Source organism: Triticum aestivum, chromosome 3B, assembly GCF_018294505.1.
Source record: "Triticum aestivum cultivar Chinese Spring chromosome 3B, IWGSC CS RefSeq v2.1, whole genome shotgun sequence".
NCBI classification, from domain to species: domain Eukaryota; kingdom Viridiplantae; phylum Streptophyta; class Magnoliopsida; order Poales; family Poaceae; genus Triticum; species Triticum aestivum.
This window is the reverse complement of record NC_057801.1, coordinates 28395716-28422523: the sequence shown is the minus strand read 5'-3', so window position 1 is coordinate 28422523 and position 26808 is coordinate 28395716. Positions and strand designations below refer to the sequence as shown.

The following is a 26808-nucleotide window of genomic DNA, read 5'->3' as shown; positions in this document are numbered from 1 at the left end:
TGTTCAGATCAAGTCCTCAAAGCTCTTGCAGATTTCACAAACCATTCGCCGATCCGACCCCATCTCATCAGGATGGCAGCTGCAAATCCAATGCCAAAGCCCAGCCCGACAAAGAGAAACAAGATGACGTCCACATGGGAGGACTTCTCCCCATGCGCCACACTTCGAGGAGCGGGTGCAATGTCGCATGGGTTGGACAGTGGCGGTCCACACAGACCCAGATTCCCTTCAAATGAACTGTTTTGGGACGTCCCAAAAAACTGACCTGACCAAGGTATCCTTCCCACCAACTGGTTGTTGGACAAGTTCAAGAAACCAAGAAAGGTGAGATTTGTTAGCGCCTCTGGAATATCACCAGAAAGCTGGTTCTGGGACAGGTCTAGTGCTTCTAGCTGACTCATCCTGCCAAATTCCCGCGGAATATCACCGGTGAAGGCATTGCCTGACATGTTTAGTGCAAGTAGTGAAACAAGTCTCCCAAGTGATTCAGGAATGGTTCCCTCAAATGAGTTATTTGAAAGGTCAATTACGGTCAAAGTAGTCAGGATCTTAACAAATGACCTATAGATGCTTTTATATGTTATCGCCACAGTATCTTGATAGAATGTCAATGTCCCATTGTCAGCTATGACAATTTCACCTGTGGTATTGGACTCTGCCATCATTGATTTCAACCCCTCAAACCATTTTGGACTCAATTTGCCAGAAAATTTGTTCGAGGCAAGATCAAGAATCTGCAAGCTAGAGAAGTATTCTCCATATTTGTAAACTCTGTGAAGATCACCACCCATCGAGCCATAGAATTGGTTGGATCTCAAGACAAGGACCCAAAGTTCGGGAAGCTTCCCAAGCCATGATGGAAAAGTATCAGCCATGTGGTTATTTCCACAGTCAAGGAACTCCAACTGCAAACACTTGGTAAGTGTCCTTGGAAGCTGCCCTACAATCTTATTGTTGTTCAAGTCTAACGTAAGAAGCTGGCATTGGTCTTTGATGTTGTTAGGCAACACACCTTCAAATTGATTCTCCCGCAAAATCAACGCGCTCATGTAACCATCTTCTATTAGACAGGGTGGTATCCACCCACTGAAGTTGTTAAATGATAGGTCAAGGAGGCTGATACTGGAATCACAAACTGAGTTAGGTATATGCCCACTAATATTGTTTTTAGAAATTCTGAACTCATTCCCAAGATAGAGAGTGAAGTTTCGAAGAATTGAAGAGAAACTGTTGTTTGAATAACGTAAGATAGCTGCAGGGGGGCTTGGCATAGGAATCTGCCCCTGAAGCTGATTGGAGCTGAGATCAAGAACTTCCAACCGATCAAAAGGGAGAACATATGAATTAAGTTGCATACTGTTGAGCATGTTGTGTGAAAGATTCAAATATGCAAGGCTACTACTCCATGTCACCCATATCCACTTTGGAATAGCCCCACTGATTCTATTGCATGACAGGTCCAAGTAAGACATTTGGTTAAGGTGTGCCAATGAACTTGGGAATCTTGTTAAACTGCAACCTGCTAATTCTAACCAAGTAACTGGAGGGATATAGGTAGATGGGGAGTTGTTACCTTCTCCAACCATGTCCATGACTGACAGATTGTTATTGGAAAGGCCCAAGTGAGCGAGATTTCATAACCTCCAAAATGAAGAAAGATCTACCAAACCCGCTAAGTTATTCCAACCAATATCAAGATATGCCAAACTTGTGAGTTGAAAGAACGACTTGGGAATATTTCCTGTCAATTTATTTACTCTTAGGTCCACTGACACCAAGTGTGAAGATGTTGCGTCGAATTCTTGTACAGAGCCAGAGAGCTGGTTGAAGCTAATATCTAAGCGTTGCAATGTTGGAATAGTGAAAACAGATGTTGGAATTTCCCCTGCAGAAAGAGTAAAGACGTTACATACTCTGGCATACCAATTTGACTAACATATAATATATACTTATAGTAAATAGTTAACTAGAACTTTGTTCCTGCGAAGTGTACCACTATGCATACATACATGGTTTAAAAAAACTTTAGTTCAAGAGAATAATACAGACAAATGGCAGAACCCCGATTGCTCTTGTAATTTTAGCGGTGGTGTTGCTGCGCTTAGCGCCTATGTATCCCGCCTTGGGTGTGTGCGTGTGTTGTCTTGGGATGCGTTTGTACTTGGGTTGTGGTTGATCTTTGCTTTATATATAAAGCGGCGCGAAAGCCTTTTTCGGTAACAGTCCGTGAAAAGAAGAGCGAATGTTTATCTTGAATGTTTAGAGTATTGCTAATGAGTGCGAGTTTATTTTTTAAGATTTGGATGAATGTTTTTTCTACAACATTGCATCTTTCTACTCCAATGCAATTTTATGATGTAGCAAGGAGGTAACTGCAGTAGAAAGTTGGAGAGATGCAGTAGAATCTAGCATGAACGTATGGAAAAAGGTGCAGCGGAAAGAAGTCAAGTGCAACAGAAAAATGCAGTAGAAGGAAGCTTAGAGGGTGTTTACCAGTTAGAAACTGGTAAACATTTACTGGCAAGTCAAGCCCAATATTTGTTAGACATATGCCGAAGACATGTACGTGCATTTCTGCTCCGGTGCTCCCTCCCGGGCTGAACGCAAGTGGGAAAAACACAAGAACGGTCCAGATGCGTCGATGGCGGTTCGTAATGAGGGGCACCATGGTCATTTCAGGTGGGTGTATAGCGCGCGTAGACCAGTCGTAGAGCCCTGTATGAGCCCGCGCCGGCCCATGGTATATTGTACGCCGGGCGTGTACGTGTATTATACGCTGGCGGTTGCGTTTCCCCGCGGTCGTGCGCGTGCACGTGTTCGTGGGTAGTTTCCAGAAAAAGCCCCCTAGTATAAGAGGAGGGGAACGGGCATCGGCCGCATCGCCCACCCCATTTCCCCCAAATCGCCTCCCTCTCCCTCCTCTCTACTCTGCCTCATCGTCTCCCTCACCGGCCACCCCACCTGCTCGCTCACCACCGCCGCCTCCCTCTCTTCTCCTGCTTGCTTCTGGCTCGGATGGAGCAAGGCCGTCGCGAAGCCGCCGTCGCGGGCGGAGATCTGCAGAAGACGGGTGCGGAGACCGTGGCAGATGCTGTGCAGACCCTCGTCGGCGGCGCGGGTGCAGGAGCTGCTGCATCCCCACGCGTTGGATCGGTCGCGCGGCGGCGGATCTGGAGGATAAGAAGGTGGCCGTGGCGGACTCCGCCGTGGCGGACTCAGCCGTGCCGGTGCTTGGCGTGACAGCGTCGAGCGGCTCGTCTGATGGACCTGCGGAGGCCGGCGGCGAGCACGTAGACCTGCAGGTAATCCTTGCCAGCAGTCCCCTCCGTTGCTGTTACCCCCGTTAAGCAGTACTTTTGGGTGTTAGTGTTTTTTGTAGTTGCTAGTTGCTGCATCCCCTTCTGATAGTTAGGGTTTATAGATGTTTGATTGATTTATAGTGAAGGTTAAGTTTCGATTCTGTGATTGAATCATCCAGTAGATCAAGTAGTTAGGTTTTTTTAATGAGATGTTAAGTTGGGGATTTTTTGTATTGGATTCAATTAGAGCCACAGATATGTTGTATCTGTGATTGAATCACATGCAGTAGATGTACTAGTTAGGGTTTCTTAATTACATGTTTAGTTGGGAATTTTTTGTACTGGATTCAATTAGAGCCAGTGATAAGTAGAATTTGTGATTGAATCACATCCAGTAGATGTAGTAGTTATGGTTTTTAAGGTTTATTTGTATTGGATTCAATTATAGACAGATATATACAGAATCTGTGATTGAATCATCTAGTAGATGTAGTAGTTAGGGTTTTTTAATTAGATGTTTACTTAGGGTTTTCTTGTATTGGATTCATTTATAGCCAGTTATATGTAGGATGTATGATTGAATAATCCAGTAGATGTAGTAGTTATGTTTTTTTAATTAGTTGGTTAGTTTAGGGTTATTTGTATTATTCATTTATAGACAGTTATATAGATTCTGTGATTGAATGATGTAGTAGATGTACTAGTTAGTGTTTCTTAATTAGATGTTTACTTAGGTTTCTATTGTATTGGATTCATTTATAGGCAGAGATAAATGTAATTAAATGGTGTGACTAAATGATGTAGTAGAAGTAAGAGTTATGATATTTTAATTAGATGTATTAGTTAGTGTTATTTGTAGTGGATTCATTTGTATCCAATGATATATGTACGTAAATTTTGTGATTCAATGTTCCAGTGGATCTAGGAGTTAGTGTTTTTTAATTAGATGCTGGAGTTAAGGTATTTTAATTAGATGTAGGAGTTAGGCTTCACCATTTCATTTATTCTGACTTATGAGTGATCATTGAGAACTGCTCTGAACTAAATATTTATTAAGATTTACAAATGAAATGAAAATCTGACATGTTTGTGAAGTTATATATAAAGGTCCTATTTGCATTGTCTGTCAAAAACTGCTATATCATGGGTTAATAAGAGAGGAATGATATTCATTTATACCTTCATATGCATGTTCAAAAGCAAAAACTGAAATTCTATGTCCATATGAATGAACTTGTATTTTCATAAGCTAATTGTTTAGTATGTATATAGCTTCATATATAGTGTATGAAATATAGTTAGGAGCTTTCCATCATTATGCAAAATCAACTTGTTTGGCATGACATTATTTGAAGTGCAATTATATTCCTTGTAAATGACTTGCTTGGTTGACAATATAGCAAAAGGAGGATCTTGTTGGCCAGAAGAGGAAGTGGGACTCATCTGGCTACTACCCTTATGACAGTGATGAGGATGAGCCGTACGAGGTAAGGCCTAGCTGAAATGTTATTTGTGCATTGACTTAGTGTTAGATGTTTATAGCATTTGAATGCATAATGTATTAATGTCAGTCATTAATGTGTGCAGTATCAATCTAGAGATGATGTGGTCGAGGGGAATGTCGAGTCCTTTGAATAGAAGGATGTGGTGAAGATCAGGGCCCAAGGAGCTGCTAGGTACTACAACTGGAGGGCTGACAAGTACCGATGCCCCTACTGCAGCAGGCCCAAGCCCAGGTCTGGGTTGCTGGAGCATCTGATGGAGCATTGTCGGGCTACATCCATCGCCAGTCATGACTACAAGATCAGGGCTCAGCATTCTGCCCTCCACAAGGTCCTGAAACCCTGACGTGTAGTTGCCCTAGACCCTCGTTGTCGTATGATGTAGGAAGGCTCAGTCCTTTTGGTGAACTTTGTGTGGTATTCTGATGGTGGAAACTTGTGGTGGTAATTTAGTATGAACTTTATCTAAGTGCAGTACTGTGATGTGCGGTCGAAACATATCTAATATGGTAGTGGTCTGCATCAGCAAGTGTGCTGTGTGGATGCTGCTATCTATGGTAGTAGTATATATTTCTATCTATATTTGTGTCCCTTAAATTTGCCATTATGGTTCCTTAGATGTATGATTTGCTTCAATTTAGCTGCTGCAATGATCAGACATGCCGCATCAGTGTTGCTTCACTGATCAGGCATGCTGCAAACACTTCCCATGCTGCGGCCATGTGGAACATGTTGTGGCAATGGTGCAATAAATTCCCAGGATGTGGCCATGTGCAACATGCTCTGCCCATAAGCAAAATTGACCAAATGTAAAACTTTGAGTTAAGTAAATTAATGTTTTTTCGTGCAGTAAGTGGAAATTGTTCGTCGACACATATGACATCTTTCCTTCATTTGAGTAAGCAAAAATAGCAAATACTCCACCATATGATCAAATATTCCAATAACTAAGCACATATTCCTTCATTTCATAAAATTCAAAAATTGTGACCCAAATGTTCTTGAAAAAATGTGATTTTTCCCACCACCTCCAAATCACACAAACTTTCTTGAACATGGTGACCCACATGTGCCAATCATGGCTATGAAAGAAAATTTGGAAAAAGAATTTTTTACAATGCCCCCCTGAGGTATAGACCGATGTTTTGACCAGTCAGTCTAGAGGGCATTATAAATTAATAAAAAATTCAAAAAAATATAAAACCTTTTGAACCCACCTTTGTTTGTGCAATAGATCATGTGTGCAAAAGTCGAGGTCATTTGGAGGTGGTCGAAAAAATGACCGCATTCCGGAGGGGCCATTTGGTCTAACTTAAGCCAGTTTTTGGAAAAATGTGATTTTTCCCACCACCTCCAAATCACACAAACTTTCTTGAACATGGTGACCCACATGTGCCAATCATGGCTATGAAAGAAAATTTGGAAAAAGAATTTTTTACAATACCCCCCTGAGGTATAGGCCGATGTTTTGACCAGTCAGTCTACAGGGCATTATAAATTAATAGAAAATTCAAAAAAATATAAAGCCTTTGGAACCCACCTTTGTTTGTGCAATAGATCATGTGTGCAAAAGTTAAGGTCATTTGGAGGTGGTCGAAAAAATGACCGCATTCCGAAGGGGCCATTTGGTCTAACTTAAGCCAGTTTTTGGAAAAATGTGATTTTTCCCACCACCCCCAGATCATACAAACTTTCTTGAACATGGTGACCCACATGTGCCAATCATGGCTATGAAAGAAAATTCAGAAAAAGAATTTTTTACAATGCCCCCGTGAGGTATAGACCGATGTTTTGACCAGTCAGTCTAGAGGGCATTATAAACTAATAGAAAATTCAAAAAAATATAAAGCCTTTGGAACCCACCTTTGTTTGTGCAATAGATCATGTGTGCAAAAGTTGAGGTCATTTAGAGGTGGTCGAAAAAATGACCGCATTCCGGAGGGGCCATTTGGTCTAACTTAAGCTAGTTTTTGAAAAAAATGTGATTTTTCCCACCACCTCCAAATCACACAAACTTTCTTGAACATGGTGACCCACATGTGCCAATCATGGCTATGAAAGAAAATTTGGAAAAAGAATTTTTTACAATGCCCCCCTGAGGTATAGACCGATGTTTTGACCAGTCAGTCTAGAGGGCATTATAAATTAATAAAAAATTCAAACAATTTCAAAATAATTTATTAGATGACTTGAAGGTCAAAACATTAACTTGTCATATATGCAAAAAAAAATATGTGTATTGAACGCAAGTGAGCATGTTTATAATTTAGTGTGTGATGCCAATCATGGCTATGAAAGAAAATTTGGAAAAAGAATTTTTTACAATGCTCCCCTGAGGTATAGACCGATGTTTTGACCAATCAGTCTAGAAGGCATTATAAATTAATAAAAAAATCAAACAATTTCAAAAAAATTAATTAGATGACTTGAAGGTCAAAACATTAACTTGTCATGTATTACAAATAAAAATTGTGTATTGAATGCAAGTGAGCATGTGTATAATTTAGTGTGTGATTTGAAGATCAATACACATGGCAATATGCCAAAAAAAGTGCCCACCTACAAGAGCAGGAGAATTCATACTCCACGGCCTGCATACGACTAGGAACCCTGCTGTGCATGGGCCAGGATGCAGGCCCGTGGTGCAGAATATCTCTGCTACTAGTAGGCCCCACGGGGCAGAGGGTACGAGAGTTAGGCAATGTACTGCCTGCAATTGATAGGAGCTTGTGAGGGGAGTTGCAGCCGGGTATATAAACCGGTGAGGTGCTCTCTCGCTTGGCGAGGTGGGACTAAACTCCCACCACCCAACGGCTATGCGCTGCGATGTGCCCTACGCTGCTCCGCCTTGGGCCCAATTCTGGCGGGCTGGCCCAGGGCAGCCTTACCCGCGCGCTGATATGTTTTCTATTTTCTTTGTTTCTTTTCTTGTTTATATTTCTAATATTTAAAATCAAATCTCTTTTTTCTATATTATTTGTAAAAGTGTTTACTAAAATTTTAAAAATAAGCCAAATTATGTTGTGTTTTATTGCATTTGTTCGTTCTCTTTTGTATATTGATAATATTTACGAAATATAAACTAAAATGGCGTGTTCTATTTTAATTGTTAATTCTAATATTTCTTATCTTTATTATTTTTGAAATATTTTTAGTTTGTAAGATAAAATGTTCTGTTTTATTTCACTTCTTCATTCTAATATTTGTTCTCTTCTTTATATTCGAAATATTTCCAAAATGTAAGATAATATATTATGTTCTATTGCACTTCTTCATTACTTCAATTCTTCATTCCAAATTATAAATTTTATTTTCTGTTTGATACTTCCAAACTGTATGCACACCCTACGATGACCATGGCAAGCATGCATGACGAGTTTCGTTCATTTCCAAAACTCGATGCTTTTTCTAGGGTTTTTCCGGCGACAAAACCCTACAACACTGCCCCCACGTGACGCAACGTGTGTTTTGTGTCTGAACTCGTGCACACCTTGCCTAGGGGGGGGGGCAAATTGGCCATGCTCACATGCTCCCAAAAGTTGGGGTCATCTCATGCATGCCCCCACATGCACTATGTACAAGCAGGACCATTCGGGTCTGCTGGAGATCAGGTCTGAAATTGGTTTTCCTTGACGGTCCCACCAAATGGTCCCAAACTTCATGCATACCCTACGATGACCATGGCATGCATGCATGCATGACAAGTATCGTTCATTTGCGACACTCCATGCATTTTCTAGCGTTTTCCGAGTACAAAACCCTACAACACTACCCCCACGTGACGCAACGTGCGTTTTGTGTCCGAATTCGTGCACACCTTGCCTGGGGGACCACATTGGCCAAGACCACAAGCTCCCAAAAGTTGGGGTCATCTCATGTATGCTTCCACATGCACCATGTACAAGCAGGACCATTCGGGTCTGCCGGAGGTCAGGTCTGAAATTGGTTTTCGTTGACGGTCCCAGCAAATGATCCCAAACTTCATGCATACCCTACAATGACCATGGCTTGCATGCATGACAAGTATCGTCCGTATGCGACACTCGATGCAATTTCTAGGGTTTTCTGGCGACAAAACCCTACAACACTGCCCCCACGTGACGCAACGTGCGTTTTGTGTCCGAATTCGTGCACATCTTGCCTGGGGGACCACATTGGCCAAGCCCACATGCTCCCAAAAGTTGGGGTCATCTCATGCATGCTTCCACATGCACCATGTACAGGCAGGACCATTCGGGTCTGCTAGAGGTCAGGTCTGAAATTGGTTTTCGTTGACGGTCCCACCAAATGATCCCAAACTTCATGCATACCCTACGATGACCATGGCTTGCATGCATGACAAGTATCGTCCGTATGCGACACTCGATGCAATTTCTAGGGTTTTATGGCGACAAAACCCTACAACACTGCCCCCACGTGACGCAACGTGTGTTTTGTGTCCGAATTCGTGCACACCTTGCCTGGGGGACCACATTGGCCAAGCCCACATGCTCCCAAAAGTTGGGGTCATCTCATGCATGCTTCCACATGCACCATGTACAAGCAGGACCATTCGGGTCTACCGGAGGGCAAGTCTGAAAGTGGTTTATGCGTAACATTTTTTTCCTTTTTAAAGAGTGGCATTCTATGTCCAATATCTCGATCGAAGTACCTTTGAAGCAAAAACTCTATAGGTTTGATACCCTGTATCTATTATTCTTTATGATCTCACGAAATGATCCCAAACTTAAGCCGTAACCTACGATGACCATGGCATGCATGCATGACAAGTATCGTTCATTTCCGACACTCGATGCATGTATAATATTGTAGAAATGATACAGATACTATAAATATTGTTGAACATATACAAGTATACAATAACTAATACGTGTCACAAAGAGTTTTTTTTAGGGATGAACCAATGATATTTATTTTGAGGGAAGAAACAATGCAGGTAGGTGGGCCGGCCCAGACCGCAAATAAGTGTCGGATCCATATTGTGGAGCCCACAACGATGCGCTTTCCATGCACATCGATCACACGCACATCGATCACGGGAGTACTTGCCATTCTTTTACATAATTCTGGGATCGTGCTAATCCATATGTTCCTAATCCCTACGATTGAGGAGCACGTTCAGCCTCGCTTCAACGGAGGAAAATATAGATCGCGACATTGGCCACAGGGAAGTTACGACTACCTAGGCGTCGACCTCGTATATAATCTCCTCTTCCTCGCACATGTCGTCGACTAGATCGACTCCTGCCGGCGAGGCGTCGACAGCTCCGTCCGCCGCATCCCACACGCCACAAAAACCCCGAGAAGATCAAGGCCGTCCGCACGTGCAGGCCGACCTCGACGAACTAAGTTGAGAACGCATCGCCGACTTCTTTCATCTTCGTCGACAGATCAAGTAAATTGTCCTCTTTCCCTCGCGCCTTCAAAGCAAGCTACTTCCTCCTTCTCGTTGCTTTGATGGACTTAGCTTTACCACATAATTTCAACTAGTATGAACTGGACTAGATGCATGACGCAATACATTTTTTGTCACAAGATCCAATTATATTTTTGTCACACGATCCAATTATAATATTGTGCACATAAAACATTAAAGAGTTATTAACATTAGATGTTGATGAACCTCAAATAGGTACCATTGCTATAGACTCTAGTTTATTTACAGCTGAACAATTTGTCACCCTGTTAGTAAGACAACCAGACGAATAAGTAACAGTTTACCATATTAATTTTATTGATTATATAATTTATATGATACTCAAAGAACTTGATCAGATGCAAGTAAATTCAATTACCAATTGTAGTTATTTTTTATTGCCTCATGTCAGCACACACTTGGCTGCATGTTGCAGTATACATGGTGATAGTTTCGTATTTCCATTAGTGTTATTTTTGCATTAGTGTTAGCTACTGCCAGAAAGTTTTATATTTTTGCATGCCTATTGTTATTTTTGCTTTAGTGCTAGCTAATGTCACGAAGTTATATATTTTCTTTCAACAGGATGGACGAGCTGAATGGAGAAATAGTATGCGCAGTGGAGAAATGGTGCAAGCTTGTTGCAGATCTATCGAGCGGTCAACGCGCTAGAGTGGCTGATACATCATTGCGCAGCATGCTGCAGATACCATCTATTAAGATGCGTACCCTGCTGATTAGGTATATGATTGAGAATTTTCAGGCCAGCACGGGCAGATTCATTATACAAGAGCAGGTTGGGGAGGTGACTCTCGGTGCGGTCGACGTCGAGTGCATCTTTAACCTCGAGAACCAAGGACTGTCCGCTTCGGATATTCTGACTGAAGAAGGCGAGGACATGAAGGAGCGGGTGCCGCCACAATTTCTCAGTAAGACATCAGAAAACATAGTGATAGATAATCTCATTGAGGACATAATTAAAAGTAAAGCCACCGACGACGATTTCCTTCGCAAAGTAGTGTTGGTCCTGTTAGGAATAATTATTGCTCCCATGTCGAGCAAGATTGTGCCAAAGCAGTACGACGCTTTGGTCTACGATGTGAAACATATTTCAAAGATTAACTGGAATGCCTTCACCATGCGTGTTCTCCTTGATTGCCTTCGCATAGTGAAGAAAGGCAAACACCTGCGCCAATGGCCGAAAGGCAATTTGGCTCTCTTGCAGGTACACATATCAGACGTGTTGCATAATGTCAATTATCATATCATTGCAATTTTATGTGATGTATTTTACTAACTCTAAATCCTTATATTTTTTTGTAGTACTTGTACTGGGAGAAGGTGCAACCGGTCCAAGGCGAATGCGCCTATAATCCCAACTTGTCCATACAATCTCTTATGAGGAACTGGACAGAAGGTGCAGCCACTAGGAGAGATAGGTTCGACTTTGATAATGGGCGTGGCCGTGGTAACGTAAGGGTAAGTCATTGTGTTTCGTCTTTCTTAAATGTTTTGTAACTTAATACTATTTATTTTTTATTCATCACATGTACTTCAATATCGCATGTAGATCGAAAATAATATCACCCAGGAGTATAGGGCTCAGGAGCCCGACATCCCAAATAATGCGCCTACCATGAAGCCAAAAACCAAGCCTGCAACTGGAAACGCAAAGAAGTCGACGACAGCCGCATTGTCGGAAGATTTGATGGAGCTTGTACTGAAGCGGTGCATGGACTTCATACACACCGAGATGAGGCAAATCCCTGATATAGTTGCTGAGGTGTCACACCCAAACTTTATAGTTTAGAGTATGTTTGCTGTTTTAAACCATGCTACCATTACTAAGTTTATATTTCTATTGAAGAGGTTGTTGGAGAAGTTGAACAAAGCAGGTGTCATGTACAAGCCGGCTGCTGCCGTGCCATCCACGGAGAATGATCCGGACGAAGTGGATTCGTTCAAGAATGGTCCATATGAAAAGAAGGAATTCGTGTACAAGGAAGACATGGACAGTGATGGACACCCGATCATTGACATGACGCAACCTGATATACTGCTTCCCGACCATAAAACCGTCCCTGAGGTACTATGTATTTATCTTTCTGTCTATAATTTTCTCGTTTAATTTTTTTCGTCCAGAAATGTTCACACGATTTAGTTTTCGAAACAGAAAACCCCACCAAAGCTGAATGGACACAACGAAGCTTCACCTTTTAAGCGTAATGATGTATGTGGGGCTACACCGGAAAACCCTTGGGTGGTTGGTACTTCTACTGTAGCACCTTCATCAGACATAGACATTTGTCCATCTTCTGTCAGCAAGTTCATGGCTAAGGCGAATGGAAAAAAGGGTGCAACAATCGATAAGGATGACGAGGTTATGTCCGGTAAGCGGAAGCGCACCGTTCCCAAGAAATTTGAATCCCCCTTCGCACTTGACAAGCCCGGCAGGCGTACCAGCCGTGGTCAGAGAGCCTCTGGTACTAGTACTGCTACTAGAGGTATCGTAACTAACATTCTTAATTTTTTTATTTACTACCAATGCATATGATCACCATTGTTGACGTTCATATTATTTCATGCAACTCTATTTTCGAACAATAATGTGCCGAAGGTTGTGGCAGATGAGTTGACGCCGGAAATAATTGATGTTGTTGTTTCATTTGTCGAGTTAGCTGCTAGCACTGAGAAGAACAAGAACAAAAAAACTTACTACAGTAAAGGCCGTGGCATAACTCTGACTTCCGAAAGGATTCTACCGGTATTAGGCCATAGATGGCTGTCGGACGATGTAAGTACTACTTCCATGTCCTATTTTTAAAATGCTCAAAAATCTATGTCTCAACTCTCAACATGTAATGCGCTGATATTCTATGCAGGTTATTGATGCTTATATGGGACATTTGGAGCTGCGTGTTGGTCATGATCGTTACCTTTGTCCAGCGTGGAGGTCCAAATTCCTTGTAGATCGTGCTATCGCAAATGACGATCCATTGCCATCTAGCTGCAACATGGATAGTGCTCTGACCAAAGCTGGGGCAGTTAATAGAGTCACGAAAGAGTATACTGTGCGTGATAAGATACGTAATGTTTGTGATTCATCACTACAGGATAGTTCATCAAGTATTTCTTTTGCTACGTAATGGTTTTTTGCACTGTAGACGTTTATCGCGTTGAATATCGACAATAGCCACTAGATGACCATGGTCATGCACATGATCAAGAAAGAATTCCAAGTTCTCGATTCGCTCTATCCTCTGGACCTGACTGAGAGGACTGTTAAAGCACTAGTAATGTAACCAACATTTGTATCATTGCTCTTACATATTGTTTATGATTGTTCTTTAACACTATCCTCTTTATAGCGAATGGCTATAGCACACGATATGCGTCAGGCAAATCTTATTACACCAGGGAAATATCCGGACGTAAGTAAGTGGCCTATCAAGGAGTATGACATACCCCAGCAAGAGGATGGGTGAGTTAATAGGACATCATGCACAATCAAACAACAACACACATTTTTGTATTGCCCACCGCTGATGTCTGCATATGTACCAGGAACTCTTGTGGCCTTTATCTCACAGAATGTCTAGAACATTGGGACGGGGACAAAATCACCCGCAAATTTACACAGGTATGGTGTTATTTTCGTTTGTAGACTAGCTACTATGGTGGTGTAGCAACTTCGGTTCATGTAACCTTTATGTCATTTTTCGCAGGCCACCGTTGACGCAAGGAGAAGACGTTTCGTCGCAGAGTTGATTATGTCACCTTCAAACACGATGGAGTGTGTGAAGAACAAAATTCGCGAAATCACAAGCAAAAGGCGCGCCTGAAGAATCCATGCGGCATGCAAGATTGAAGTTTTAGTGGTTTGGATTTAGTCCGGTCGAAGGTTTCGACGGCATGATTATCTTAGGGGTTCTATCATTTTATGTAATAAACAGGGCACATGCATGTGTATGTTTCTGTCAGACAATTTGCTCGTACAAGACAATTCGGTCATAAAATTCGCTCGGAGAAGACAATTTGGTCGTACCAATAAAGTTTTGGCTTCACTTATCAATTGTTCTTGCTTAATATTTTTCTCCTTCTCCAATTTTTTATAATTGTATTTTTCACGGCTTCACTTATCAACTGTTCTTGCTTAATATTTTTCTCCTTCTCCAATTTTTTATAATATTCTATTTTTCTCTTCAAGTGCTCTAGTAAGTTTCATATTAAAAATTTCACAATCTTAACCTTTTTTTAAACTCTACCAAGCTTAGCATTCTGCCTTAGCTATCTGCATGTCATCATCTTGCATAATCTCCCAGTAATTTCCCCTCATCACATTATTATGAAAAGTAGTCATGGTAGATAAGTAAATATATCAAGCCAAAATGTAATATTACACTCATCAAAATTAGTCATGTCAGCTCGTTGGCTCTATCGTGTGTTATCAGGCATCATGTTTTTCTAGTTTGTTCTACAAACCCGTCGTTTTTTTATTATATGTATAATTAACTTTTTATGTACTCACCATAATGCCAGACACGGCCCATCTAACCACGTGAGGGGGCCCCACAGGCGGGGCTATCTTCCCGGCAGCGCTACACCAGCCCATTTTGCCAGGTTCACATCGATCTTTCCCCTTTTCTCGTTTCCCTTTCCAAATCCCTAGCCTCCCTCTCTATTTGCGCCTCCAAATCTCGATGGCGAAAGCATGACAGCGAGCTGGGCATCGGGCGGCGGCGGCTGCGGCGAGAAGAGCGGTGGCGACCGCAAGTTAGGTCGAACCCTGGGTCCTGCAAGCAGGTGGGCCGGATTCAGTGGCACAGGAGGCAGCGGCGGCGGATCTAGTGGAACAGGGGACAGGGGTTTCGTGGGCGGCGGCGGGCCGGGAGAACCCACGGCTAGGATTTCTTCAGTGCTACACTTTGGTGGCAAAAAGGTAAGTTCTTTACCGTTGTTCTTTACATCCCAGCATTATCGCCCATAATTCATCACCTGTGGCCATGACAAGCTCCATCTATGTGGTCATCAGGAAACTCCTAGTGCCCGTGTCTACATAGATGCAGACAATTTTGGCAGCGCACTCGGGGGATATGTGTTTGAGGTTAGTGTACTGAGCATGATCTTCAAACTAGTACTGCTATTGCGGTCAAGCTGCAAAAAAGTTCAGTGTTTAACGCTTGCAGCGACAAGTTCAGTTATAAAATGACTTGAATTGCCCATGATTTATTTAGGATGATATCACTTCTGAGTATGTTGAATGGGTTGATGGGGAGTGGGATAGCAAAGCAAAGTCAGTCATTAAGTATCTTGCCATGAAGAACAAGAAACTGGAGACTAAGATTACAGAATATGAAGCTGAAATTAAAAGGAATGAGAAAGAAAAGAGGGCAATGGTTAAGATGCACAAGGAGATATTGCTGTATAGGGATAGGATTTTAGGATTTGGAGGTCTTCTATATCTTGGCCTGCTTGGCATTATGATTGCTGTCATAGTTAGCAAGTAGATTGTTCATAAAGTTATTGACATCATTGTAATTGACATGATGAAATGATGCTAAATTATTTGCTATTCAGTTTATGGGCAAAGTGTAACAGAGATTGCAGCATAAATAGCATGGGGCCATAATGATTGGTAGACAGTGCACTTTTGGCATGTTCTATATTTGGCAGATAATGCACTTTTGGCATGTCCTGTATTTCACAGACAATGCACTTTTGGCATGTTCTATATTTGGTATGTGATGCACATGGGCACATCACCTAGCAACACTACTGCTTTACTAGTACATTGTCTTGTTGCAACATAGGAGCAACATCTAGTAGCTTCCATGCAACACTGAAGCAAAGCAACAATACATATTCAATATTCAGAAATTTAACTGAACTTGGCACTTAGGGTGAGCAGTAGATATTCAGTTCTTCAGCCACAAAGAACCCGATCAAACCGTACCGATTGCATTACTTATATGCTTACATATAAAAGCATACCTAACCAACATCAAACCCAAAATAATGTTAACTTATATGCTGAAACATATAACAGCATACCTAACTAAAGATAACCAGCAGCTTCATCCTCCTTCAGCAACTGTGCCCATCTTCACTTCTTCAGAAATTTGAGGCGGCGTGAGCGGCGCACCACACACGGAGAAGCCTTCTTCTTGACCACCGCCGGCGCCACCTGATCCTGAGCCACCTCCTCTTTTTCCACCTTCACTATGTCAGGGTGCAGGGGAAGGAGCTCGACGTCGATGAGCATTGTTTTGACACCCTCGACGGCAACCGGCGCTACCATCTACACGGCGTCCTCCTCGCCCTCCTCAGGGTCATCAGGGATGAGCAGTACCTCGTCCACGTCGTCCTCCACGACGTCAGAGCCCAACGGCAGGACTGGCTTCGGCACGTGGCGGACCTGGTAGTCCGGGCTCACAGGCGCAGGGATAGCGAGCTCGACGTCGATGCGCTCCGCCATCGACGCGACGCGTGCTGGATCTGGCCGCAGCGTCATGGTGGTGAAGTGGTACATCCACCACCTTGCACGCTGAACAGGGGAGTCGCTCAGCATGGCCTCTCGCATTGCCTAGACGAGGAGGAGAGCCGGCGGGACGCCGCAGTCGTAGGGGAAGGCGCGCTTCTTCTCGGCGTCGGTGAGGACTTTGACGAGGCCACGCGCGTGGTTGACCAACATCTCCGTGCTGGGGAACCAGCCGCACACCTCCGCCAACTGGGCGCGCCACCCCTCGTCATCACCGGCGAGCTTCATCATCGCTCTCTGTCAGCCGAGGCTTTTCTCCATGGAGGCGGCTGCAGCGGTCGCCGGCGGGGGTTTTCTCGATCTACTGTAGGTGGGGATAAGGGGAGTTCGAACCGGCGTGCGAGGTAGGTGGGTGAATGTGTGGTGGGGAGTGGTAAGTTAGGTGATTTAATGGCAGTTAGGACGTGGGGAGGGGAAATGTACAATATGCTTTCTAATTTATAGCTAATTTATTTAGGTCAGATTTTGTTGTTTATTTAGAGATGTAAAAATTTGACACTCCCACTAAACAAAGTGTCGATAGAGTTGCTACAACTAGATGATGCCCCACGCGTTGCTGCGGGAACCGTGTTAAAACCAATCCATAAATTAGTGCTTAAAACCAATGAAATTAAATGTAAGAGTTTTACATGTTAAAAATGATAAAACTTAAAAGAAGTGTGTGTGGCAAAATGATGTATAAAAGAGAGAAAAAATCCCCATAAATAGAAGACATGATTGATGAAGTGGCGTTCTTTGAGTTGATAGGTTAATGCAAAAAATGCATGCATGCGTTGGGAAAATAAGACATGCATGACCAATGAGGTGGCATAATTTACATTAATGCAAAAAGTAACTTATGAGCACATGCATGATTCCTTGATGCCACACAATTTTGATCGGAAGGCTGTAAATAATTGAGGTGATGACAAATCTAGTAGTGGGGGCTATCTATTTAGGTATAGAAGATATGTATAGGATCCAAAAACGATGTTAAACATCGAACTAAAATTGATGCCATAATGTGAAAAGGATATACTGCCATGTTCACTCGATTTATCCGTAAAAAATTGAAGCAAGTGTTCTACACTTCTTCCTTCTCCACTGTTCTGCACATCATAGAAGACAAGATAAGTTAATGAATGATAATTTTTTCAATAATCCAGAATGCATACAAACACTTACTTCTGATTTAGTTTGCATTTCTTGCTACGTTTAGTGTGTCCTAGCAATTTGCAAGCGCCGCACCGGGTTTTCAACTCATCAAAAGAGAGTGGTCTACCATTTTTCGAGACAGGGCGGTTCTCATCTACCTTTGTTGCACCTTTGCTAGACACTTTCATAGGATCTTTAACTGCGACCATGTTGCCTTCACCATCGTCTACATATTCAACTGCACACTTACTGAAGTCATTTATATTGTTGTTCAAATTTTCCTGTAGCAGATCATACTCATGACTCTTAGCTATCACAACCTTCAAACTATCCTGTAACTGATCCCACAAAGCTGGGTGTTTGCATGCCGCATGCATAGCTTCTGAAGCTAACACACTGACCTGGCTATATTTCATTCTTTCCTCTGCCCCAGTCCAACCATATCCCAACAGATCGCTTGTGCGCCTCGCGGGCAGTCCCAACCTTGCTTGTTTCGTGAACCAAACAAGAACTAAACACTTTGGTATTTCAGATATGTTCAAGTACTTCAGTACATGGAATATGTGTTTGCAAGGTAGACCCTTTCGAATCATTCTTCTGCAGCTGCACCATATAGGTTCTGCGGAATTTACTACTGTATACTCCACCCAAAAACGGCTATTCCGGTTATTCTTTCAGGCCATGATGTACTGTTGTGATCCGTCTTCCAGCTTAATTTCTACAATCTCCATGCCATCAATTTTTCTAAGATCATCTTGCAACATATAGAAGTTTGCTGGAGTGAAGACGTGAGAAGCAGCTATCTCAAGTTCCCTCGAGCTAGTAACAGGCACCGGTAAACTCTGTGAGGCCGTGCAGTCATCTCGCGCCTCGTTTTCACGGATACGTACAACGGCGTTCTCATAATGCAAAATCATATCCACCAGGGTCATTTCACCGTCTAGGTGGAGGTGAAGGCATGAGTTTAGGCTTTCACTCCGCTGGTTGCTTTTCATGCCAAGCCAAAACCCCTCTGTCAGATAAGCCGCGGCCCACAGTCTCCTCTTCTTATACATCCGTCTCAACCATGTTACTGTTTTTTCCGACTGCCATCTTTTGGTAAACGTGTGCCATCTCTCCTCAAACGTGGTCGTGGACGTGCTGTAGTACAGAAGGGTTCCGAACTCCTTCAAGGACTTGGGACTGAGGTGAATCTTCATATTTTTTTCTATATGCCATGTACATATACGGTGCCACACGTCTGGCAAGACTTCGCGAATTGCCTTGATCATCGTAGCGTCGGCGTCTGTGATTACACTCTTCGGCATCTTTTGACACATGGACCTCAAAAAAGTCTACAGCAGCCACACGTATGTCTGTTCGGTCTCGTCTGAAACTATGGCACAACCAAAAACAGTGGTCTTCCGGTGATTGTTAAGACCAACAAAAGGTATGAATGGCATACCATAGCGGTTCATCTTGTACGTGCTGTCAAATACAAGCACGTCGCCAAAGTCCTCATAGTCATGACGAGACTGGGAGTCACACCAGAACATCTTATTCAAGTGTCCTTCCTTATCTAGCATGTACTCGAAAAAGAAGCTAGGATCCCTCTGTTTCCTACTAGCCATGATGCCTATGGCTGTGGCAGCATCACCTTTTGAAAGCAGCTTCCTCTTCTCCCTGGCACAAAGGTTGTATATTTCACGCCTGGTAAAACCAACACCGCCATACCATACATGTTTGCTGATGAGGCAATCCATCATGTCGTGAATTCTAATCCCTGCAGCTCCCATGGACATTATCTCATGCTTCTGAAACTCTTTGATTTTTCTGTGGGACCAAAGAAAAGGTACCTCGTCCGGTCCTGCCAACATATGGCTATGCTTGTCCTCAAAACTTGCAACATACCAAACCCCACGCTTTTGGTCAAGCTTGATAGTCAGGTGTGCTTCGCAAAAGCAGCGTGTCTCGGCTATGAGCCTACGGCTGTGCCCTTCCTCGGTTAGCAACTTGCTGTCACGTTTCCCTTGTCTGGAACAAACAAACTTTCTATAACGCATAAGATGTGCCTCGGTTTTGGTATACCTGACCTTATTCTTCCTAATGTTGAAACCATTAGCTCTAGCATAGCTGTTGTAGAAATCATACGCAGCACCATGAGTCATAAAAGTCATGTCCATTATCTGCATGAACATATCCCTCTTGTCATCTGCACTGGCTGTATCTTGAACATTCATTACCCCACCATCTTCTGTCACCTACACAATCAAAACATAGCCATGAAAACTGTTTTGTATGGTTTAACATTACTTACATCCATAGAACATTGATTACACACATACCTCACTCATGATGACCGACGACTCGGACTCCCCAGAACTAGGTGCATCTAATGATTTGTCGTTAAGGCCTGTCTCCACGTCGGATTCACCGTAATAGTCGTACGCATTATGACATTCGGAAATGAACTGAAAAATACAACACAAATACATAATTACTTATCATATAATGTTCCAGAAGAAATTCAATTTGCATGCCAACAAAATGTTTCACTTACGTACCTGACTAATGTAATCTTCATTCGAGAGCTCCGAGTTGTTTTCCTGATATCATCAAGCTCATCCATCTATAAATTTTCAACACAAAGATTTAATGTTGTCGGATGCCACCAAAAAATTACAAAATGACAATGGCACGCACATTAAGATCGTCCCATTCGTTCCCATTCTCTGACCGATCTTCACGATCTGAATTTTCATCATCTGACCAATCTTCTATCCAGTCTTTCATCAGTTCTCCAAACTCCATGTCTACCATGATATCAGTTAACTCCTCGTCCGCCATTTCCTACAACCAATAATATGTATCATCACATGTGCAAACATTATCAATGATGAAATATAAAACACATAGCACATGATCACGGATGTTATGTAAACAACCACAACTGAGGCCGTTCAGATCTGCCAAACTTAGTAAGGAAGATGGCCACGACACCCGTCGAGATCACTTTCAATCGCGAGGAACTGCACGATCTCAAAACCTAGCTAGATCTGTGATTACCTCTGCCGCCGGATACCTAGGTTAGCCGCCACATCAATTAACAATCCACATGGTGCGCACAGCCGACGGCAACCGACGCTACGTGAACCCAGATCACGAGGAGCAGCACTACCGGAACAAGATCCACGATCGCATGCGCCGTCGGGTAGCTAGGTTACCCGCTCCGCTAGGTTAACCACTGCCACTGGCGCGGCGGCAGTTCGTTCGATGTTGCCGCGAGCGAGACTAGAGGGGGGACGCGGGATGCGATACCTGTGCGCGATCGTTGGAGATTCACGACGTTGTCGCGCCCGCTGTCCGACGAGATCGCCGGCGACGAGATAGCCGCCGGCCGGTGGAGATCTACTACGTGACTTATGGAGCTGCGTCAATGCTCGCGAGATTGATGGAGCTGCTCGCGTGAATGATTGGATTCGGCAGGTCTTACGTGGACGTGGGGTCGTGTGATGTTTTCTTTTTCGGACCAGGGTACTGTACGTATACGGTCTGGGTTATATAGGGCTAGACAGGGCTTGGATCTGGGCTACGACGGGCTAGGAAAAAAACAAATTCGCGGGGACAAAAATACCCCTCTGAAATTAGGTTAGGGGGAGCACCGGAGCAGGCCTCATGTACGTGAGCCCCAATAAAAAAGAAACCAGACTTAAATGATCCTGTATTAAGAGCTAAATCTAGGCCCTAGCTAAATTAGCTAAAGGGATGGGACATAATTATTACGGGGAACCCGCATGGTCCAACAATATTTTATATATTTTTCTAGTAGTAATTCTAGGTACTATTGCATGTAATGTAGGTTTAGCGGTTCTCGAGCCATCAATGATTGGTGAGCCGGCAGATCCGTTTGCAACTCCTCTGGAAATATTACCCGAGTGGTACTTCTTCCCAGTGTTTCAAATACATGTCTAGTGAACTAAAACTCAACTATTTTCTTCAAAATGTACTAATCTCTTTGTACCTTTTTGTGTGTCTGTGTGTGTGCTTTAGGATTATGCCACTGTTACCAGTGAAGGGCACAACAGGACTACAAACCACAATAAATCTTGTGTCTCACACTATCGTTGTCTTTTCTTTGTCTCCCAAGGAAATGTACAATCCACACGCAAAAACAAAATATTATCAACATCATTTGTGTCAAGTCAAACTTTCAAGTTTGACTAAATTTATATTAAAAAGAGTTACTTGACACGCTCCCTCTTACCCCCACTTTTCACATGGAAGGTAAGAAGGTAGGAATTAATTAGATCACTACTTAATCAAACCAATGGCTCAGATCTATTATGTACTTTTACCTCTCATGTAAAAAGGGGAGGTAAGAGGGACCATCCTAAAATTTGCCTAAAAAATATCAACAACTATATCAGATATATATACTATGAAACTACATTTCGCAATGAACCTAACAATGTTGATTTAGCATTATGAATGTTGACATTTTTTTCTATAAGTTTGGTCAAAGTAGTGATACTTTGCCTTCGGACAAAACTTATATGTAGACTAAAAATGACCAGAGGGAGTACACTCTAGCGACAGCTCATATAGAAAATAGTAATATATAACTGAGTTTTGGCAGAGTATTGTGCACCTCGGGCCTCCAACAATTTCAAATAACTGTGTCAGCCATTGTACAATTACTAGGAGCACATTTGCTGATCTCACCGATAAATAGTTATGTTACCACACACACTCAATGTCATTCAGTGTTCACCTATGGATGCCACAAGAGGAAACATCACATACAATGAGTGATCTCCTTAAGTGTTATCGCTAGTACTTATTAATGTTCATTCCCTCTTCATAACACTGAGCACATGAAGGCATCAGCACTTCATCGAGGGAAGGCTCTATTCTCTCACTTAATCATCTCTCTTCCATGTCATCAAAAAGTCTAGAACACTACACCAAATGAGCAAAGAGATTGAACCTCGGGACATGCTGCCTACACTAACGAAGTAGGGCGCTAGTATGAGAAGGTGGCCCTTATCAATCAGGAGCAACGGCATCCAAGATTCGAAACACATCCCATGAGCAAAGAGATTGAACCTCGGGACATGCTGCCTACACTATAACAACCTGAGAGGATTTAATTTATGAAACATACCAAGCAATTTTTACATATTATGGTAAATGTAAGATCTGACAATAATACTCATAGATCTCAAGGTTGTATTTATGATAGACATAGTCTGTGCACTCAAAACTTACTTGAGTGCATTTTCCAAAAAATATATCATTATTTCACCACAACTTTTTTCGCTAGCCTCCCTTATAATTTTCTCAAGCCGCCACTTGACTAACATAGGAATTAAGTTGCAAAACCAAGAGAACACAAATAAATGACTATACAACCCCTCTTCAAAATAACATGGAAATACGATGGAGAACAAGTTCCTTGCAAAATAATGAAACTAAGGGCAAACAGCAGGAGTCTAATTGAATTTCAGGTCTTATATTTTGAAACAAGACTACAACATAAAGTCCTATATGACTTGGTTTTTAAAGAGTGGCGTTTCCGCGCTGAATTCCTATCTCACAATGGACACAGAAATTATCTTATCAGAAGTGCAAAGGGAATGCCTCCTCTAGCTATTCTTGATTCTGTATAATTGATCGGAAGATTACCATCATACCTTTACTGGATGCCTGCTTATTATTGCTCAGTCAAATTTATTTGTCTCCTAAAGCAATGGTGAATAGTCAAGTAACCAATGAACATTAAACTCGGAAAATAAAGCATACATTTACTAAGGAATATGCAGTGTCATTAAGTATTGTGGTTGCGAATCTTGCGATATATATGGAAAGATGGTGTGTATTTTAGTACTAGAAACTGTAGGATCTTTTTTGTAGAATAAAATTAAAAAAACATGTTCTCAAGTAATCATTATAAGAATATAGAAAATAGTCTTACCACTAAGAAGATTAAATGAAAGATCTAACTCAATTAGGCGAGTCAAATTAAATATTGAATCCGGTATGCTTCCAGAAAAGCTAGACTCTTGAAGCCGTAGTGATGTCAATTTCTTGAGTAGTCCAACTGCATAGGGTATTGGCCCAGAAAACCCAGAATTGCTCATCTCCAAAGCCTCCAAATTACTAAGATTGCATATTGCAGGTGGCATTGGCCCAGAAAACTCAGAAGTAGAAATTGCCAAACTTATCAAGCTACTAAGGTTGCCAATTGAAGATGGTATTGGACCTAATAAACCATGAGCATTAATTTCCAAGCTTTTCAAGCTTCTGAGATTGCCAATTGCAGATGGTATTGGCCCTAAGAAATCATAATCAGTTATTTCCAAGCTTTCCAAGTCTGCGAGGTTGCCAATTGCAGATGGCATTGGACCATTCAATTCGCACTGATGAATCACCAAGCTTCTCAAATTTACTAGATTACCAATTGCCGGCAGTGATGGCTTGGTGAAACTGCAGTAATACATTGACAGGCTTCTCAAGTTCTTGAGTTTGGCTACTGAAGAAAAAGATTTCCAAGAGAAGTTCCATCCTCTCAGTTCTAAGCTTGCCAAGTTCTGCAGGTCTCCGATCGATGACAAAATTAGCCCCAAATCTTTTGTCGAGTCTGTCAGGGTGAGTTCCAGATGTCGTAAAGACTTGTGAATACCGAGTGAAGATTGATGCTCCATAAAAGCAAAATTCACATCAAGGCTTAACGTTTGCAAAGACTTGAAATTGCTAAAAGAGCCTGTTTTTCCAAAGGACAAATTGGTCCCATCTAGCATCATTGTCTCTAAAGAACTTGTGTTGGAGAAGTTGGGCATGTGCCCTGAGAGATTCTCGTTAAAGGATAAATCAAGAACCGTAGTGTTCTCGATTGGAAGGTTCTACGAGGAAACCAACCTTGGAGATTTGTCCCAGCAAGTTGGAACACACTTAAATTGAGAAAATCCATGAACAACACTGGAAAAGGAGCAGGTATATCAAAGTTCCCTTCAAGATTGATCATGGTTAGAGAGTGGAGGGCTGAGAGGGATGGACAGATAGGGCCGCTGAGGCCACAAAAACTCAAGCTAAGAACTCGGAGATGGGGAAGAGATTTAGCAAGAGCATGGCACCAGTCTCTGCTGCTAGACATATCCACTTCATCAAGGTAGAGCTCTCTCAGACTGCTGAGGTTAGCCACTAAGATCTCAAAGTTCAGTACCTCCAGCTCGGTCTGAAAAAAATCATGGGTTTTTGTAACATGGCTACAAAAAGAATCCTCGGAACCGGAACCATAGTTATTAGAAAGATCCAAGGAGATAAGGTTGGCAAGTTTGCCGATGCCAGTAGGTATTTGGCCAACGAAGCCTGAATAGGAGAGGTTGAGGTGGGTGAGCGAAGCGAGCCTCTCAAACCCATTTGCCGGGAGACTGTACGGGCCAAAATTGTTCATGCTAAGGTCAAGTACTTGGAGCGAGGTGAGGTCGAAGATTGCAGGGTCAAGGCCCTGACTACACAAGCCACACCCACCGAGTTCCAAAGCAGTGACACGGCCCGAGGAATTGCTGCAGCCGACACCTTCCCAAAGACAACAGTCGGTACCATCCTGCCATGACTCAAGGGGGTTGGGGTAACGGAGGAATGAGAAGGATTTCTTTAGTTGGAGGAGGGTTGCAGCCTGGTCTGGATGGCATGGGAGAGTGAGTTTACCGTCACCGTGGGAGTTGGAGGGGGTGGCGAGTGCTGCGAGCACCACAAGAAAGGCTGGTAGTACCCGGCAAATCAAAGCCATTGGTCCCAAACAAAGCAAATCAATTGTTTGTTTTCTTTCTTAGAGGAAAGGCAGGATCGCTGCAAGGCCTTTTATAGAGGGATTGTTCAGAGCCAAAATAAAAAACAAGAGGTTCAGAAATAAGGTGGCGACGGATTTATCAGGAGTTATTTAATTCAAGCTTAAAGCGGGTCTTCCCTGAAGTCGTCCAATGGATGGAATGGGATAGGGAGGAAAAGTTGTAATGACGTGTGAGACGGGTTGCGCGTAATGGTTACCCTTGTAGATTTTTCGCTTGGACAGTTGCCATACGTGCCACCAGACATACACACCAGCTAGTGAATTTTCGTAATGGTTATTGCAAAAATTATTGTAGCGAAATTGTGCGAGGGAGGAAGGAACTCAGTTCACTGTCCAAGAGGCACTGGATTGTGATTTGTGAGTAGCGACCAGTCGGCCAACATCGAGTGTTGCAGGTTAATTGCCGCAGCATCAGCAGCATGTTGCCGTAGCTATAAATATGGTTGATTGATAAGTACACGTGCTACTTGTCATGTCCTATTTACGACGTGTGCCACGGGCATCACATTATGCCAAATAGTCACCCTTGGGATCCGATCAAAATTGTGTGTGTGCTTTGGATGGGTTCTACAGTACACATAATTATAGACTTCTCTTGAGACGCTATGTAGAAAGACACATTCAGTCATTCAGATAAAATCAGATCTGCAAAACTGCTACTTGTCCTTCAATTCGTCTACCAGTCAAAGAATGCAGCAAACAGAACAGATAAGCGACCGAGCGATTACGAAACATATAATCCGGGATTATAAATGGAATGAGGGAGCACACATTTATAAGGTGAACAGTACGTACTGACCTGAGCACAAGAAGCTAGAAACTGTGAAACCACGGGGGCAGATAAGTAACACAAACAAACCAGTCGGCGACTGGGCGGCCTGACTGGGACGGCGAGTCGGTCCATGGCTCAACTCCCCGGCGGTGCAGGCACCTCCGTCAGCCGCGGGACGCCGCACGCTACCTCCCAGCACCACCTGACGCGCAACGCCGCCGTCGCGAAGCAACGGCCTCCACACTGACGTGGTTCACCTGACCTCTGGTGAAGAGGTTGGACTTTTTTCCAGAACTTCCATTATCGTTTTCATTCT

The 26808-nt window shown here is 42.8% G+C and overlaps 1 pseudogene; it reads right to left on the bottom strand.

The window, feature by feature from the left end:
• On the bottom strand, positions 1-25660 carry LOC123064509 (receptor like protein 22-like; annotated as a pseudogene).
• Between the last annotated feature and the right edge of the window lie 1148 nt (positions 25661-26808).